This window comes from Sus scrofa, chromosome 2, assembly GCF_000003025.6.
Source record: "Sus scrofa isolate TJ Tabasco breed Duroc chromosome 2, Sscrofa11.1, whole genome shotgun sequence".
Classification (NCBI taxonomy): Eukaryota; Metazoa; Chordata; class Mammalia; order Artiodactyla; family Suidae; genus Sus; species Sus scrofa.
In genome coordinates, this window is record NC_010444.4 from 128,207,908 (window position 1) to 128,224,536 (window position 16,629).

General features: G+C 42.8%; 1 pseudogene; it reads right to left on the reverse strand.

Moving 5' to 3' along the window:
* LOC100512950 lies at positions 6,280 to 11,070 on the reverse strand (annotated as a pseudogene).

The window sequence follows — 16,629 nt, forward strand, 5'->3', positions numbered from 1 at the left end:
TTTAAGGAAGGAGTCTCCTAGCTTAGAGCAAGATATTTCCTAGTTTAGAGGAGTGTCCCTCTTTCCTCTTCCTAAAATTAATTCTTCAGCCATATGCTGAGTTGGCTCCTAATTCTCTCCGCCAGGTCCGGGTTCTATCAGTTGCCCCCATCACTCTGTTTTCAGGATCTCTTTTCTTTTTCTCCCTTCCTTTCTTCGTCCCTTCTTTCCTCCCTCCTTTCCTCCTTCCTTTAGTTTTCTTTCTTTTCTCTTTCTTTATTTAATCTTTTTAGGGCTGTACCTGTGGCACATGGACGTTGCCAGGCTAGGGGTCTAATCGGAGCTGTAGCTGCTGGCTGGCCTACACCATAGCCAGGGCCACACCAGGTCCAAGCCACATCTGTGACCTACACCACAGCTCACAGCAACACCAGATCTTTAACCCACTGAGTGAGGCCAGGGATCGAACCCAGATCCTCATGAATACCAGTCGGGTTTGTTAACCCTGAGCCACAATGGGAACTCCTGTTTCTCTCTTCTAAATCTTCCTATGATGGTCCTTCTCCTCCAAACCTGGTCTTCTGGCAGTTTCTATTTCAATAAAAACAGCATCATTCCAAGACAGACAGATGACCAAAAAGCACATGAAAAGATGCTCGAGATCAGTCATAATCAGAGAAATTCAAATCAAAACTACAAGGAGGTATCACCTCACACAAGTCAGAATGGTCATTATCAAAAAGTCTACAAACCATAAATTCTGGAGAGGGTGAGGAGAAAAGGGAACCCTCCTACAGTGTTGGTGGGAATGTAAATTGGTGCCACTGGTGTGGAAAAGAGTATGGAGATTCCTCAGAAACCAAACATAAAACTACTACAGGATCCAATAATCCCACTCCTGGGCATCTATCCAGAGAAAACCATAATTTGAAAAGATACATGCATTCCAGTGTTCGCTGCAGCACCATTTATCATAGCCAAGACATGGAAGCAACTTAAATGTCCATCAATGGAGGAATGGATAAAGAATGATTCATATATATGTTCATATATATAAATTACTCAGCCATAAAAAGAATGAAATAATGCCATATGCAGCCACATGGATGGACCTAGGGATTATCACACTGAGGTAGACACTGAAAGACAAATATACAGGATCACCTACATGTGGAATCTAACATATGCTACAAATGAACTCATTTATAAAACAGAAACAGACTCTACTTACCGTCACCAGAGGGGAAATATCGGGGAGAGGAATAAATTAAGAGTTTGGATTAACGTACACAGACTACTATATTTCAAAGAGATCACCAACAAGCACCTGCTGTATAGCACAGGGAACTCTATTCAATAGTCTGTAATAACCTATGTGGGAAAAGAATCTGAAAAATTCAGATACTTTGTCTAGATACTCATGTTGCAACAGAAGAAAGGGTGGGGGAAAAATGTAATTGTAATGTATACATGTAAGGATAACCTGAGCCCCTTGCTGTACAGTGGGAAAAAAAAAAAAATTCAGATGGATATATGTATATATCTAACCGATCCACTTTATTGTACACCTGAAACTAACACAACATTGAAAATCAGTTATAGTCCCATAAAAACTTTTTTAAGAAAGAAAAAAAATGAGGAGTTCCCGTCGTGGCGCAGTGGTTAACGAATCCGACTAGGAACCATGAGGTTGCGGGTTCGGTCCCTGCCCTTGCTCAGTGGGTTAACGATCCGGCGTTGCCGTGAGCTGTGGTGTAGGTTGCAGACGCGGCTCGGATCTCGCGTTGCTGTGGCTCTGGCGTAGGCCGGTGGCTACAGCTCCGATTCAACCCCTAGCCTGGGAACCTCCATATGCCGCGGGAGCGGCCCAAGAAATAGCAACAACAACAACAACAACAACAACAAAAAAAAAAGACAAAAAAAAAAAAAAGAAAGAAAAAAAATGAAACGAGACAAAACACTGTCATTCCACTCAGAAATTTAGGGATTGGCTCTAAATTTTCCATCACTGCCCCTACTGCCCACATCCAGTCCATCTTTGCCAGTTTTCCCTCCACTGGCTTCTCTGTCTCCTCTGTCATTGTCGTAATTTAGCCCATCAGTGGGGTGAGGGTTTGGGGTCCAAAAATGGTGGTACAGCGCCGCTTTGCTTTGTGCCTTATTCTTCATTTAGGATGTGTTCTGAGAGTGCTGGGAAATGAATACATTCAGAATACGGGGGTGCAGGAATGCAAAGGGTTCCTTCATAACTGCATTCTTATTTTTAGGGCTATTGCTATTATATTCTCAGCTTTGGACAAATTGCCCTGGAAAAATGTCCCCTATTCTAGAGCTACATTTTCTTTGTAACAAGTGCTCAGTGAAAGTCAAGGTTCCACTAAAGAAACACTCTTTTCATTATGAGACTGTGACTATTTCATTGTTCCTTTTGCTCTCTGTGGGTGACAAGGCCCAGGATGTCATTCTTTGACCTAGTGGATTTCAATACCAAACAAGGCTTAACCACCATGGGCTGGCACAGGGGAGCAGACATCCATTAGCAGCCAACAAAGAGTTGTGGTGTGTCTGGGTGACCTAGGGCAGAGTAACTTTAAATTTGGCATGCTTCCCCTCACTCTAGAGCCCGCCTTTTCCCCAGGCAAGTACCTGTCCCAGCAGGCAGCAGGCAATATCTGAAAGGAAGCCAGACTTTCCCCCGTAGGGTCAGCCCACTGAGTGTTTCAGGCTTCCAAGCTATCTCTGAAAAGTTTTCTAGGTGAGTCAAAGCCAAATCATCTTTTCCCATTGTGCATCACCACATCCCTTTACACCTTTTAGGTAAGAATGTTTGAACGTGGCCTCTATACTTTCTGTATCCACAAAATGCTGATCATCATGCTGTTGCTTTCCGTACTTTTCCTGAAAGGACAGAGTTCTATTCTGGAGACAGGTGGAAGCTTTGCAGCAAAGGAAAACAAGGGTCAGAGTAACTGCCTAGGGTGCAGGCCAGACACTCCTGACCTCAAAATGCATGGTTCTGCTTCTCAGCTCCTAACTTTGGCTTCCTAACTTGTGGCTGTTCTAGGGAATATTGCACTTCATGCACTGAGCATTCTGGGTAAATCCCGCACTTAACCACAGACAGCCCAGGGTGAGCCATCACCACCACTGCTTATATTTAACCTGTATTTCTATCTACATTCTTATGAAGGCTTTGCTACTGGTAACACACCATTGCTCCAATCATTAATTTAAACATTTCTGTGAATCAAACATTTCTGTGAATCTTCTTTCTAACTTTCGATTTAGAATTTTTTTTAAAGCATAAGCCCTCTGGGTTGTTATTTCCACAGTACCTGGAAAACAGCTGATGTTTACTGAGTGACAGGTGATTGATTTATGTTTTTCATTATTATTATTATTATTAAGGTCGCACTTGCAGCATATGAATGTTCCCAGGCTAGGGGTCAAATTGGAGCTGTAGCTGCCCGCCTACACCACAGCCACAGCGACATGGGATCTGAGTCACATCTGCCACCTACACCATATATCACTGCAATGCCAGATCCTTAGCCCATGAGAGAGGCCAGGGATCGAACCTGCATCCTGATGGAGCCTAGTTGGGTTGTTACCCCTGAGCCACAGCAGACACTCCTGAGTGACAGCTGATTTAAACTGCCCTCAATTTATTAACTGACAAGTACATACAAACAGCCAAAATAGAACAGCCAGTCAGCTTCAAGATATCACATTCCTTCTTTGAATGACACTTTAAAAAAAAACCCCAAACTGTAGAACTCAATTTGCAAATGTCCTAACCCAGCTTTGGGGGGAAAAAAAAAACCGAAAAAATGGCCCCACCATCACCATGAGAAAAAAAACAATGAGAGGGTTGAAATTCAGATCCATCCAGATGAGGCACGAAAAGGAAGGGCTGCTTTGCTTCCTTGCCCTTGTGCTGCCTCCGTTCGTCATTAGTAATTCTATCCCTCCCTTATCTGATCATGCTGGGACATATTATCTCACTAGCAAATGAATACACTATGGAAAAACTCCCTCAATGCAAATGAACAGGAAGGACGTGCAGATACAGAAATTAAAGGAGCTCTTTTCTCCCCCTCCCACTGCCTGTGGATAGAGAAGTTACAGAGATTCTGAATCAGTTCCACCTCTACTTATTCAAACTTTGTCAAGATAAACCTTTTATCTCATTGTTCTACTGCTATATAGAGGAGATAATTTACACGACAGCAATTACATTGCTATATTTAGTGCTGTGCACTCTGCCCATTTCTGGTAACTTGCGTTTCTATAAAACACTGAGTGGGGCTTTTCAAAACTTGGAAGGTATGTGTAGGATACTACTTAAAAACATGACAGCAAGAAAGCAGGGCAATTTGGGGAGATTTTGTACACCTCTTAGCTTTAGGGGAAGATCAAAAGAGGAATAATAACTCTAAAGTTCCTTTTAAACAATGTGTGCTATCATAAGGAAGCCTAAGTTTTATTGGCTTGCTCTTCTCCCCACAAGCAAATGATTATTTTCATTTTTAATATACTGTCTGGAGCTACTAGAAGCTTTTTTTTTTTTTTTAATCTGACATCGATTTATTTTTCTTCATCCCTTAGGTTAAAACAATGAAAAGAAAGAAACTCTTTTGTGGGACCAAACAGTTTATATGAAACTCTGACTTCAGAGAGGCTCAAGTTGCCTTCTTTCATTTGTTTCGTGGTGTTGGTGGGTTTAACCCTTTTTGCCTTGTCCAAACACACGGATCTCCCAGCTGCCACTGCATCATGTCAAAACCCCACAGCCCTTCCTTCCTCGTTGTCGATTACTGAAGGATTTAAACAAGATAACACTGCCTCCCATTTTGAGTTGACCTCTTTGAGTGTGAGCGTTACCTAGTTTCTTCAAATTTTATTTCAGGAGTAACTCCAGAATGATATCTTGGGAGGTTATAAAACTACTAGATAGAAGGTCTTGTGTGCCCTGACCCCAGGCTGGCTTTCCTCCATCTAAGCTCTTACTTTCCATGGATTCTCGCAGTCTTCCGAGCTCCACCACAAAGTTCTCCACATTTCATGTTTTATTTCTTTTGCACATTTCATGTTAGTCGCCGAACTAGGTATCTTCCCAAATTTTTCTTTCAGAACAAAACATAACTCTATCTCCTTTAGTCTGGCATATTTACAATACAGTATTGGGTTTTTATAAATAAAACAGAAAAGTCTTCAACATAGGCATTCACTGGATCATTTTCTTTCTTTTTTTCCTATTGGATTTTTACAAATAGAAGAGTCTTCAATACCGGCATTCAATGGATCATTTTCTTTCTCTTTCTCTTTCTTTTCATTTCTTTTATTTTCTTTCTTTTTCTTTCTTTCTGTCTGTCTGTCTCTCTTTCTTTCTCTCTCTCTCTCTTTCTTTTGCCTTTTTTAGGTCCCCACATGCAGCATATGGAAGTTCTCAGGCTAGGAGTCAAATCACAGCTGCAGCTGCTGGCCTACACCACAGCCACAGCAACATCGTATCTGAGCCACATCTGTGACCAATGCCACAGCTCAGGGCAACGCTGGAACCTTAACCCACTGAGTGACGCCAGGAATCAAACCCGCATCCTCATGGATACTAGGTGGGTTCGTTACCACTGAGCCACAATGGGAACTCCTGAACATTTTCTTTATTTTTAATGTTTGTGTAGGGAGGGAAGTGTGAAGGAGAGGGGGAAAAAAAAAAAACCAACAAAGTGTAAAATTGCAGGAACAGTGTATATTTCATGTGTTCTAAGTGAAATACATGCTTTCTGATAAATTCATACAAACTATGACCACATTAGATTTCCAGGGGAGGTCAGAAATCTACAAAGCAGCCTGAGCTTTGGCAATAAAGCTTCTCTTCTATTTTCTTTGCTTTTCAGGGCCACACCCGCAGCATATGGAGGTTCCCAGGCTAGGGGTCCAGTTGGAATGACAGATGCTGGCCTACCCCACAGCCACAGCAACAGCAGATCCTTAATCCACTGAGCGAGGCCAGGGATCGAACCACAACCTCATGGTTCCTAGTCGGATTGGTTTCTGCTGCGCCACAACAGGAACTCCTTTACTTCCACTCTTTACGGACATGAGGTTAAAATGGTGTTTTTATTAACCATGTAGTTCTGTTCGGAGTTATTCATGGCAACCTTCGCAACAGCTGATTCTTCTCCTCCCTGTTTCAATTCTTAATCCTATTCTTCATCCTCCATGTTTTTTTATTCCTTGTTGAACTTTTTTTCTTTTTTCCGAACACACCTGGGGCATGTGTAAATTACTGGGCCAGGGATCAAATCAGAGCCACAGCTACCACCTACACTACAGCTATGGCAACACCAGGTCCTTAACCCACTGCACCACAGTGGGAACTCCTTATTAAACTTTTTAAAATGGGTCTTCTCAAAATTCTGAAATAGAATTCAGTTGAGTTGTTTTTATTATTATTATTATTAACAACTGCCACACACACAAAGCAAACAGTTCACAAAACATTCTCCTTTCTTCTTGAAGGTTTTATGACGCATTATCAGTAACCAGTCTTCTACTACTAAATTTAAATGACAAATTGAGATCAACCATTCTGAAAATGCTCTTACCCCACTGATTAAGACCAGGTTGGCAGTATGAGGAATAATATTCATTTAGCCTTCTGAGTTTTCTAGGCATGCTTGGCAACCAAAGCATGTCGGCACTGGGACACCTTGCCAGCTCCAGCCACCTCTTGTCTGCTGCATTGATGACACCCGTGGCAACCTGTTGTTTCCTGTCTCACAAACAGCAAAAGGGCCTGGAGAAGGGTAGGCAGAGAATCTCCCAACACCGTGGGCTTGTCAGGAACCACATCGACTATGGCATCATCACCAGATTTCAGGCCTTTGGCCCCGAACAACAATCAGTCTTCTCCTTCAGCTCAGCAAACTTGCAAGCAATGTGAGCTGTGTGAAAACTGAGCAAAGATGTACATCCAGCACTGAGTTGGCCTGGATGGTTCAGGATAATCACCTGAATCATGAAGCCAGCAGCTTCCACTGGTGGGTCATTTTTACTGTCACTAGCCACACCACCATGACCAATATCTTTGACAGACATATTCTTGACACTGAGACCCATGACATCCCCTGGAAGAGCTTTACTCAAAGCTTCATGGTGCATTTCAATAGATTTCACTTTAGTCAACTGGAACAAAGATGACCACTGTGCCAGGATTGAGAACACTAGTTTCTACTTGGCCCACGGGGACTGTGCCAATCCTACTAATTTTCTAGATGTCCTGGAGGGGCAGGTGCAAGGTCTTGTCAGGTGGACAAGCTGGTGGCAGGATGCAACCCCAGGCTTTAAGCCGTGTGGTTCCACTGGCACTGCCATCTTTACCGGTGACTTTCCATCCCCGGAACCAAAGCATGTTAGCACTTGACCCCAGCGTGTTGTCACCATTCCAACTGGAAACTGGCCTAAATGCTCCAGTGTTGGGGTTGAGCCAATTTTCTTAATGTAGGTGCTGACTTCCTTTATGATCTCCTTGCATCACTCCTGGCCATGGAGTAGCTCGGTGGGATCCAGTTCACACCCAGTGTGTAAGCATGTTCACAGGTCTGCCCTTTCTTGTAGATTCCAGCTTTAGGTTCACCAACACCAGCAGCACCAATCAGGACAGCATAGTCAGCCTGGGATGCGCCTGAAATCATGTTTTTGAAAAAGTCTCTGTGTCTTGGGACATCAGTGATGGTCACATAATACTTGTCGTCTTGAATTTCCATAGGGAGGTACTGTTACAGCAGGCAGACAGCTAGGTATGAGCAGCGAAGGGGGCATGGGGCCAGATGGCAGGAAACCACGCACCATGCAAACAGCGGGGTCCATGGGCAGACAAAGAAAAGCAGGAACCTCTAGACCGACAGAAAACCATACATTTTGGGGTGACAAGTGCCCTGGAGGCAGACAAAGAAAGGTGGAAAAGTGCCCTAATCTCCAGCTTCTGAATGTAACCTTGTTGCTCATTATGCCCTTACTACAATAAAATCATTATAAACTTAGTCATGCAGATAAGAAGTTCCCATCATGTACTGAGGCCATGACACAATCAAAGCTAAATAAGGACAAAAATCCCTCCCTCCTTCGGGAAGGCGGGGCTGGAATGATAGTTAAGAAAGATGACCCCCAAACCTCTCCTTTCCGGTGAATGTTCTGTCCCTGTAATTGTGGATGCCTCTTAAACCTGGCGTGCCAGAGAAATGCAGCTGCTCACTTCTCTGCCTCTCCTTAAGAGGTGTATTTCTCAAATAAATCCTCACTTTTCTTTCTCAATTTCTGTCTTGTTTCTGGATACCTTTTGTGACAAGACAAGCACCTTGCCTTTGGGAACAGTATCAATGGTGTACCAAGCTCACTTTCAGCTTTCAGTTTATCCAAGACCCAGGCCTCCTTGAAAGAGCCCTTCCCCATCTCATTCCTCTTCATGTCTGTTGATGGTTCTTTGTCAATCCCATCACCTTTGTAGATCAGATGGCCCAGCACTGGTAGACTTGTCTGAATTTACATGTCCAAGGACAACCATGTTGATACAAGTCTATTCCTTTTCTATTTTGGCTCTGCTTTAGTGGTGGTTTTCATGACACCTGTGTTTTGGCAGCAAACCCACTGCGAAAAAACTTCTTCCCTCTTTTTATTTAATTACCATTTTTCTCCTGTTGTCTTCACGGGGGCTTCCCTGTTCACATTGGTCCTTAGCCCTGAGTGAACTAAACTCTTAACAGTTTCGTGACCCTTAAACCACATCAAGAAAAGTCACAAAAGGCTCCTCAAAGGGTCAGGAAGAAATACTGCATCTATAAATTCTGCACACAGCTGAATTTTTCTGTCTCCTTCCATCATAACTTCAACCTTGAAAAGCAGTTGAAGAGGCTAATTGTTTAGGACATTTGTGAGAACCCTCCCTGAAGATTGGAGGTATGATTTTAATTTGGAGGTTTCTTGGGTGATCCCCCATCCACACCCAAGCCCCCAAGGAGATGCTTCCCCAGGTAGCCATCAGGAACCAGAAATCACAATGAAATGCCATATTCCACACGAAGCTATTTCCATGGTAGGAAAAAACTGTGCTACATGGAAAACTATGCATTGTCTGCACACAGCACACCCATTTCCTTATCTGGATTCCAGCCATCATTGTCCTTGAGCTGTTTTACAACTTGTATGGCATTGGTAACTGATAGACATGCAAATGCTTCCCTGTGTGGTAGAGGTTCAATTGATTCTCCCCCCCCCACTCCCCCTGGAAAAAAAAAAACAGTTTTGTTCCATTTGCATTCTCATTTCAATATTCCTGATCTTTAAATGTGTCTTTTCAGAGTCTCTCGAACCAGTTACAATATCTGTCGGTTCCCTCTTTGATTAACGAATAGAATCAAATCTTGAACATGTACTCATTTTTACATCTGCATGAGGGTCACGATTTTACCTTTCTTTGAAAATTATCTTTTAACACCATTTCTCCCCAGTCTTTTCTCATCATTCTTGGCCCACCTCTGATGGTTTTCATGTATAGATGGGGTGATTTTGATTTCTGAATTTGCCATCTGATGGGTATAAATAATTTCATAGGCATGAAAGGCCATAATATTTGGACATGGGGTATCCCAGAAAATCTGGGATGTGTGGTTGCTCAACTATTGTTTCTTCTAGATACCGCTGGGATGGGTCTTAGGTCAATCTAGTCTTTTTCACCAGGAACGAAGCCCATCAAAGCACAGAAAGAAGATTTTTTTTTTTTTTTTTTAAAGATGGCACAGATTTTGAGTAGTAACAAAATGGAGTTTGAATCCAAGTCTGGCTAATTCCACATTCCAAAGCCTTTGCTGCTACAGTAACTCTTCCTAAAGTGGGGCTGACAATATGTACCTGAGGATTATTGCAAGACTTACATCAAAGGCAGAATCTAAGAAACCCCACACCATACCTCCTTCAGAGCAGGCCCTCAGGGCTTCCCCTCAACGAATCAAATCAAATGAAAAAGCAAATGGCACCAACTCTGGTGTCTGATGGGCCAACCTGTCTCCTTAATTCATGGGCACACTTCACATGTCATTTCTCCCACACTGCTAAAGCACAGAATCAATGCTCCATAAAATGTTGGCTAGAACTGGAGGAGAACTAGCAGACAGGCAAAGGGCCCACAGCTGATTTTCAACAAGTCAGCCTGAACCAGAGAGCTTGCTGGAGCCACCGTGTTGTTTTCATCCTGAGTTGTACTCTGATCTTTCTGTGAACCATAAATTCTAAAAATAATCCAACCAGGTTTGCCCTGAATAATTTATAATCGAGAGCAATTATTGTTAACTAAATATCCTGATCTACTTTTTGCTGGAAACTCACAGTACATGCCTATGTACATAGGAGTATTATCATAAACCCTTTTGAGTGAGGGACAGCCTATTTTAGGAAATCAGTAGCTGCACTTCCGTCGGTGGCTGCTTCCTTCCTCAGCAAACCTTTCCAGGTCAGTTTCGAGGTCGGACAAATGCTGCGGGGAGGAATTAGCAGAGGCGCTCTCTAGCATAGATGCCTGAGAGCTCTTTAAACTGCATGCTAACAATAGTTTTATATACTCTGTCTTTCCCTCCCCTCCCCCCAACCCCGCAACCTGTTTCCTTTGCTGCCTGAGCTGTTTGGCCGCGTCTGAACTGCTGCCGCCGGAGCCTTTTCTGGCAGGTTGCCCAGGGAGCAGCTCTCCAGGAGTTGCCTGCTTGCGGTATAATGGGCAACATTGAAAGCTGCAAGGCGTTCGGTCGACAAGGTCAGAGTGCCTTTCATTCGTGCAATAATCAACCAGTGTAGCTCTTCCTCAGACCTGGGGAGAGAGAAGATAGAGGTCAAAAGAGCAATTACATTTCACATTGACTCCAGAAAAGGCTTGGATCACGAGACTGAAGGGCAAAAACGGATTCCAGCTTCATTCTGATCCATTCTCTTTCTGGTCATCTTTGTTATTAACGCTGGCCTGGAACCATAACAAGTGTTAGCTGGATGACGTGCAAAACGCATTTTCCGCCTCCAGATGAGATCTTTCTTCTGAGACATTTAGCACTGTCAGCATATTGCAAAAGAATGCAAATGAGCTGCAGGATCTATAACCAGAGACAGTAAGCAAAGGCCATTAATTATGTTTTTAAAAAACGTTAACCCTAGCAGACTGTATAACAAGCAATTGTGCTAATTTCAATCTGTAATCAGTCCCTACATTAGCATAACTTTATTTATTTAGCATTAAGGCAACAATTTAGAGAATATAATTTAGTTGGAAATGTCAGTAATTTTGCAGTGGCAGATTGTTGTTACAAAGTTACCTCTATTTGACCTTACAGCTGCCAGGACTAATTACTTTAATTGCATTAATTGCACTGACCATTCTGGGGTTTAGTGCGGTTGCTGTTACTCTTTAACCAGTGAACAAATCAGGCTGGCTGATTTCTCAGGAAAATGGGCCAGTGTTTTCTTCTAAATCTTTTTTGATTCTTTTCTGCATTTTGAGAGCCCAGATAACTCACAGATTATCAGTGCTCTCACTGAGATCAAGAATTTTGAGGAAAATCCTTGAAAGGAAAAAAAAGAAACAAACCAGGAGCTCCCCATGTGGCTCAGTGGTAATGAACCCATCTAGTATCCATGAGGATGCTGGTTTGATTCCCCCCCGCCCCACCGCCCCCTTGCTCAGCAGGTGAGCTTTGGTGTAGGTTTTAGACGTGCTTGGATCCTGAGTTGCTGTCTGTCATGTAGCCTGGTGGTGGCTGTATCTCCAATTTGACCCCTAGCCTGGGAACTTCCATATGTCGCACCTGCAGCCCTAAACAAACAAACAAACAAAAAACCAAACCAAAACAAACAAAGAAAGCAAAACCAAACCAAACCAAACCAGCATTTCTTAACTGAACATTACTGCTCATTGCTGACTTGATTAAAGTAGGGTCATTTTACTAACCACCAAGAAGCATTTAAGAGAGAGTTGTGATAGTGTGACAGTAAAAGTCTCTCATTTTACATTTCAGAATGAAGCCCTATCAAAAATTCTGTGCTCTTGGTTTTCATCTTATGGACTGAACACAGTTTTCCCTGAGATGTGACTCAACATAAATTGAAACACACATAGCTGTGACCTTGCTGAAGCCCTATGGGCTTACGAATTTAAAAAGCAGGTACTTGCTCTCAACAAGGAAAATGCCAGAGAGCTACTTACATCTATGAGTTGCAATGAAGAACTCTTAGAATTTACAATTCTTACACATGAAATTGTGGAGTCTGTAGTTCCTGCAGTAGGTCAGCTGGTTATGAAGCTGGCTAGTATCCATGAGGATGTGGGATCAATCCCAGGCCTTGCTTAGTGGGTTAAGGATCCAGCATTGCCCTGAGCTGTGGTGTAGCTTATAGATTTGGCTGGGATCCTGCATTGCTGTGGCTGTGCTGTAGGCTGACAGGCACAGCTCCAGGTGAACCCCTAGCCTGGGAATGTCCACATGCCATAGATGTGGCCCTAAAAAGCAATACAAAAAAGAAACTGAAGTCTGAAAGTCAGAAAGACCAGTTGTCATCCAATGTTTCTACCCACTCAAGGCAGGTATCGGCTCCTCCTGGATTCTTCCAATGATCATCTAATCTCTGGCTAAACATAGCAGGTTATATTTTCAGATAACTCAATCACTTTGTTCAACAACTTGGATTCCTAGAAGATTCTATTGAATAATGATACATACCTATCTGTCTTGTAATAAGAACAGGTGACATGTTTGAGTGATGGCTATGTTCCAGGTGCTGTTTTTTTGTTTTTGTTTTTTTTTTTTGGTCTTTTTAGTGCCAGCACCTACGCACAGCAACTCTAGATCCGAGCTCCATCTGTAACCTACACCACAGCCCATGGCAATGCCGGATCCTTAACTCACGGATCAAGGTCATAGATCAAACCTGAGTCCTGATGGGTACTAGTCAGTTTTGTTACCACTGAGCCAAAATGGGAACTTACTCCAGGCCCTGTTTTAGCCACTTGACGTGTATTTATTCATTTAGTCCTCCCTACAGTCCTATGAAAAACACAGTATTGTTGTTGCTGGTAAACATAGGAGGTTATGTAATTCATGGCAGAGTGAGTATTCAAATCCAGATTATTTGGGTTTTGAGCTTCAGAGCTTGGCCCTGAGGCTAGATCGGCTCAGAATTAGATGAAATTCTTCCTCCAGGGCTCCAGAGAATGGACATAACAGCTACGGTCCTAGATCCGTGACCCTGGCTAGTTACATCTCTGGTTCCTCACCTGACAGAGTTTCAGTTTGGCAAGATTTCTCTTTCAAGTGAGGCACCCAGATCTGATTAAAGTTTTAGCACTCCCAGGGTGAGCAGTCCTTCTTCAGGCGAAGTTTTACTCATCGGCAAGCTCTCAGCCCATATATTACATCCTTGGGGAAGCTCTCCTTGATTTCTCGCTGCCTTAGGAAGCCTTATTAGAAACTCTTGTGGGACCGTGAAGCCTTCATTATTAGCATTAACACTCTGCAATTCAATAATTAATGACCCAGATATCCCACCTTTAATAGGGAAAGGAAGAGAAGCACTGTCCATTTTTAACAGTTTTACTGTTAAATATCCAATCTCACACAAAAGCACGAGGAAATTCACAAAACTCCTGATTCTGTTACATTTAAGTTATATTTTCCAATAACATGCTGTCCACAGGATGAGGTACACGAACGGCTCTTTTCTTTCTTTCTTTCTTTCTTTCTTTCTTTCTTTCTTTCTCTCTCTCTCTCTTTCTTTTTTTCTCTCTCTTTCTTTTTTTCTTTCTCTTTCTTTCTTTCTTTCTTTCTTTCTCTTTCTTCCTTTTTTCCTGCCTGCCTGCCTTCCTTCCTTCCTTCCTTCCTTTCTTTTCCCAATTTATCCCCAGCTCCTCAGCAACTGTCAAGCCGTCATTCTGGACTTTCTGATAGATAATAAGCTCTTTGGACCTAGACATTGGCCCTTTGGCCATGTCCTCTTTATTTTATTCATTTTCGGCTGTGCCTGCAGCAGGTGGAAGTTCCCAGGACAGGGATCAAACCAGAGCCACAGCAGCAACCTGAGCCACAGCAGTGACAAACACCAGATCCTTCACCCGCTAGGCCACCAGGGAACTCCCACATCCCCTTTATACCCATCTCTTCTCCTGAGCATAACCTGTGATTCTGGCAAATCTGGATTCTCCCCAGCTTTGCGTCTCTGTGACTGGCTGCACGAGATTGCTCCCCATCCGTGTTTTCCACCCCCACATCGCGCCTGCTTTCCGTTTTCACAGAAGAGCTGTGCAATCCCTTCCTTTTCTGGGCTCACCCCAGACGGCACATCCGCTTCTTTTCCAGAGCATCTGCAGTGGGTTCTTCCAGCAATTCCGTCTCCTCAGCCTCTCTCCCCTAGGCCTCCTTTCTCTGCCCCTCTGCTCTGCCTCCCTTGGGTCTGCATCACCCCTTGTCAGGACCGTGGCATGGTGGCCCAGCTCTGATCCTCCACACCACTGAGTTCTCCTGTGGGACATCATTCGGGGGCTCCCTGCCTGGCATTTTACACCTTTTGTTTTCAGTTCTCTGGCACGTCTGCCAGGCATCTTTCCATTTTCAGGCTGAAGGTCATTCTTGCGGTAGAGAAGACAGAGCAAAATAGGAGCTGAGGAATTCTATTTTCTCTTTGTCTTGTTAACATTACATCATAATCTCTTAGACACGTGACTAACAGCTCTTGTTCTTCCTGCTCCTTACACATTGGTAAAAGTCATTTTTGCTACCCTTTTTTCCCCTAGCCAAATTGAGCTTGTTTTTTCAGTTTATTCCTTATGATGCTATTCTTTTAAGTTTGTGCTATTGCCTTGCTTTTGTTCTTGGCTGCAAGTTCTTTGATCTTTCAAACACACTTTTAAAAAGCTGAGCTCAAAGGAGAGTTCTCTGTGCAACCATATTGATTTCTGTAGTTCTTCTTCCATATTCGGCTTATTTTTATTACGTAGTTGGAATTTCATTTTCTACTCCTTCTGGACCTATCCTATACCCTTTCAGAAAATCCTCCAGTCAAGAGACCAAGCATATATTTTCTTTGAACTTCGTGAAATTTGCTCTTCCAGAGTCTAGGATGCATGCCAGATACTGATTAACATTCCTGTCTTTTGCTCATTTGAATTCTAAGAAGCTCTCATTTTTCTCCCAAGGTTCTCAGCACTTTGTCCTAAACCTGCCCTATCTTGAAGATCAGAATCAAGTTTGGAGTAACGGTGCCCTTCACATCCAAGGTGACAATCTACATCTCTTGATCTGCTGAATTGAAGACTTCTGTCCTCAAAGGCAGAGAAACTCCCCAAGCCCCACACTGCCTAATGACGATGGGTGATCCTACCAAGCTTTGTTTCCTATGCACAGGTCATAGGAGAGAATGACAGAGGAGTAGGAGTGGTGGCAGCCTCAGGAAAGGTACCCAACCTCCGGCACTGGAGGCAAAGCCACAGGTCAATCCCTTATTTAAAGTCACTATATCTAGTCACTTGTGATGGAGCATGATGGAGGATAATGTGAGAAAAAGAATATGTGTATATGTGTATATGTGTGTGTGTGTGTGTGTGTGTGTGAGTGACTGGGTCACTTTGCTGTATAGTAGAAATTTGATAGAACACTGTAAACCCACTACAATGGAAAAAATAAAAATCATTAAAAAAATAAATAAACAAAGTCACTGAAGGTCATCATCCTTTGTCCAGAACTATTCCTCCGAAGGTGCAGAGCAGAGGTGGTAAAGCAGAGGAGGTAAGGGAACCAACATGGGGTAAATGGAAAAGGTAGCACACAGTGGGGGGGTCGGGGAGCAACAGACTCGGAAACTCTATTGTGTGCCAGGCACTTACATTCACCTGTCATTTATTCCTCCCAATACCATGCACAATGTGGCAATTGAACCCCCTAAAAAAGCTGATGGTTTTCTCTAAGTACAGGGCCAAGGAATGCGAAATCCAGAAATGAAACCGTGAGTTGAGGATGAGAGGATAATACAACAAAACAAAGCCAGAAAATTAACAATTCAGTGCTACTATATATATTACAAAAGTAATTACCTCCTAAGGAGATATATGTACAAATCAATGCCTACTATGATACACTTTAAGAAAATATCTATTTTGTGGCACATGATTAATAATTTTGATGCACAGAACTAACATTTTCTGTCATACCCACTTTCTTGAAAAATTTCAATATTCTTCCTAGGCAGGGTTTTTTGGTTTGCTTGGGGGTTTTTTGTTTGTTTGTTTGTTTGAGTTTTAAATTTGATAGGTGAAATTTCTTGTGGAAAGAAAGAAAAAGAACTATCAGCACAGTGATAGTCAAATCATTTGTGATCCTTAAAGGAACTAGTCTTCTTGACACGTTACTGTCAGCTAAACATATAAATGTTCTTTGAAAAGTCTGCTTCTCGATGTTAATGGAAGTATTGATTTCCACCTCTGTCTTTTTTATAACATCTATTTACCATGCTACTTCCTCATCCCCATTCTGAGCTCTGTTTGCTTAAGTGTCAGTGTCAGAGGCAAGTGCCAAAACCAAGGTGACTAAGCGGGTGTCAAGCCAGCTGCAGAAACAGAGAGAA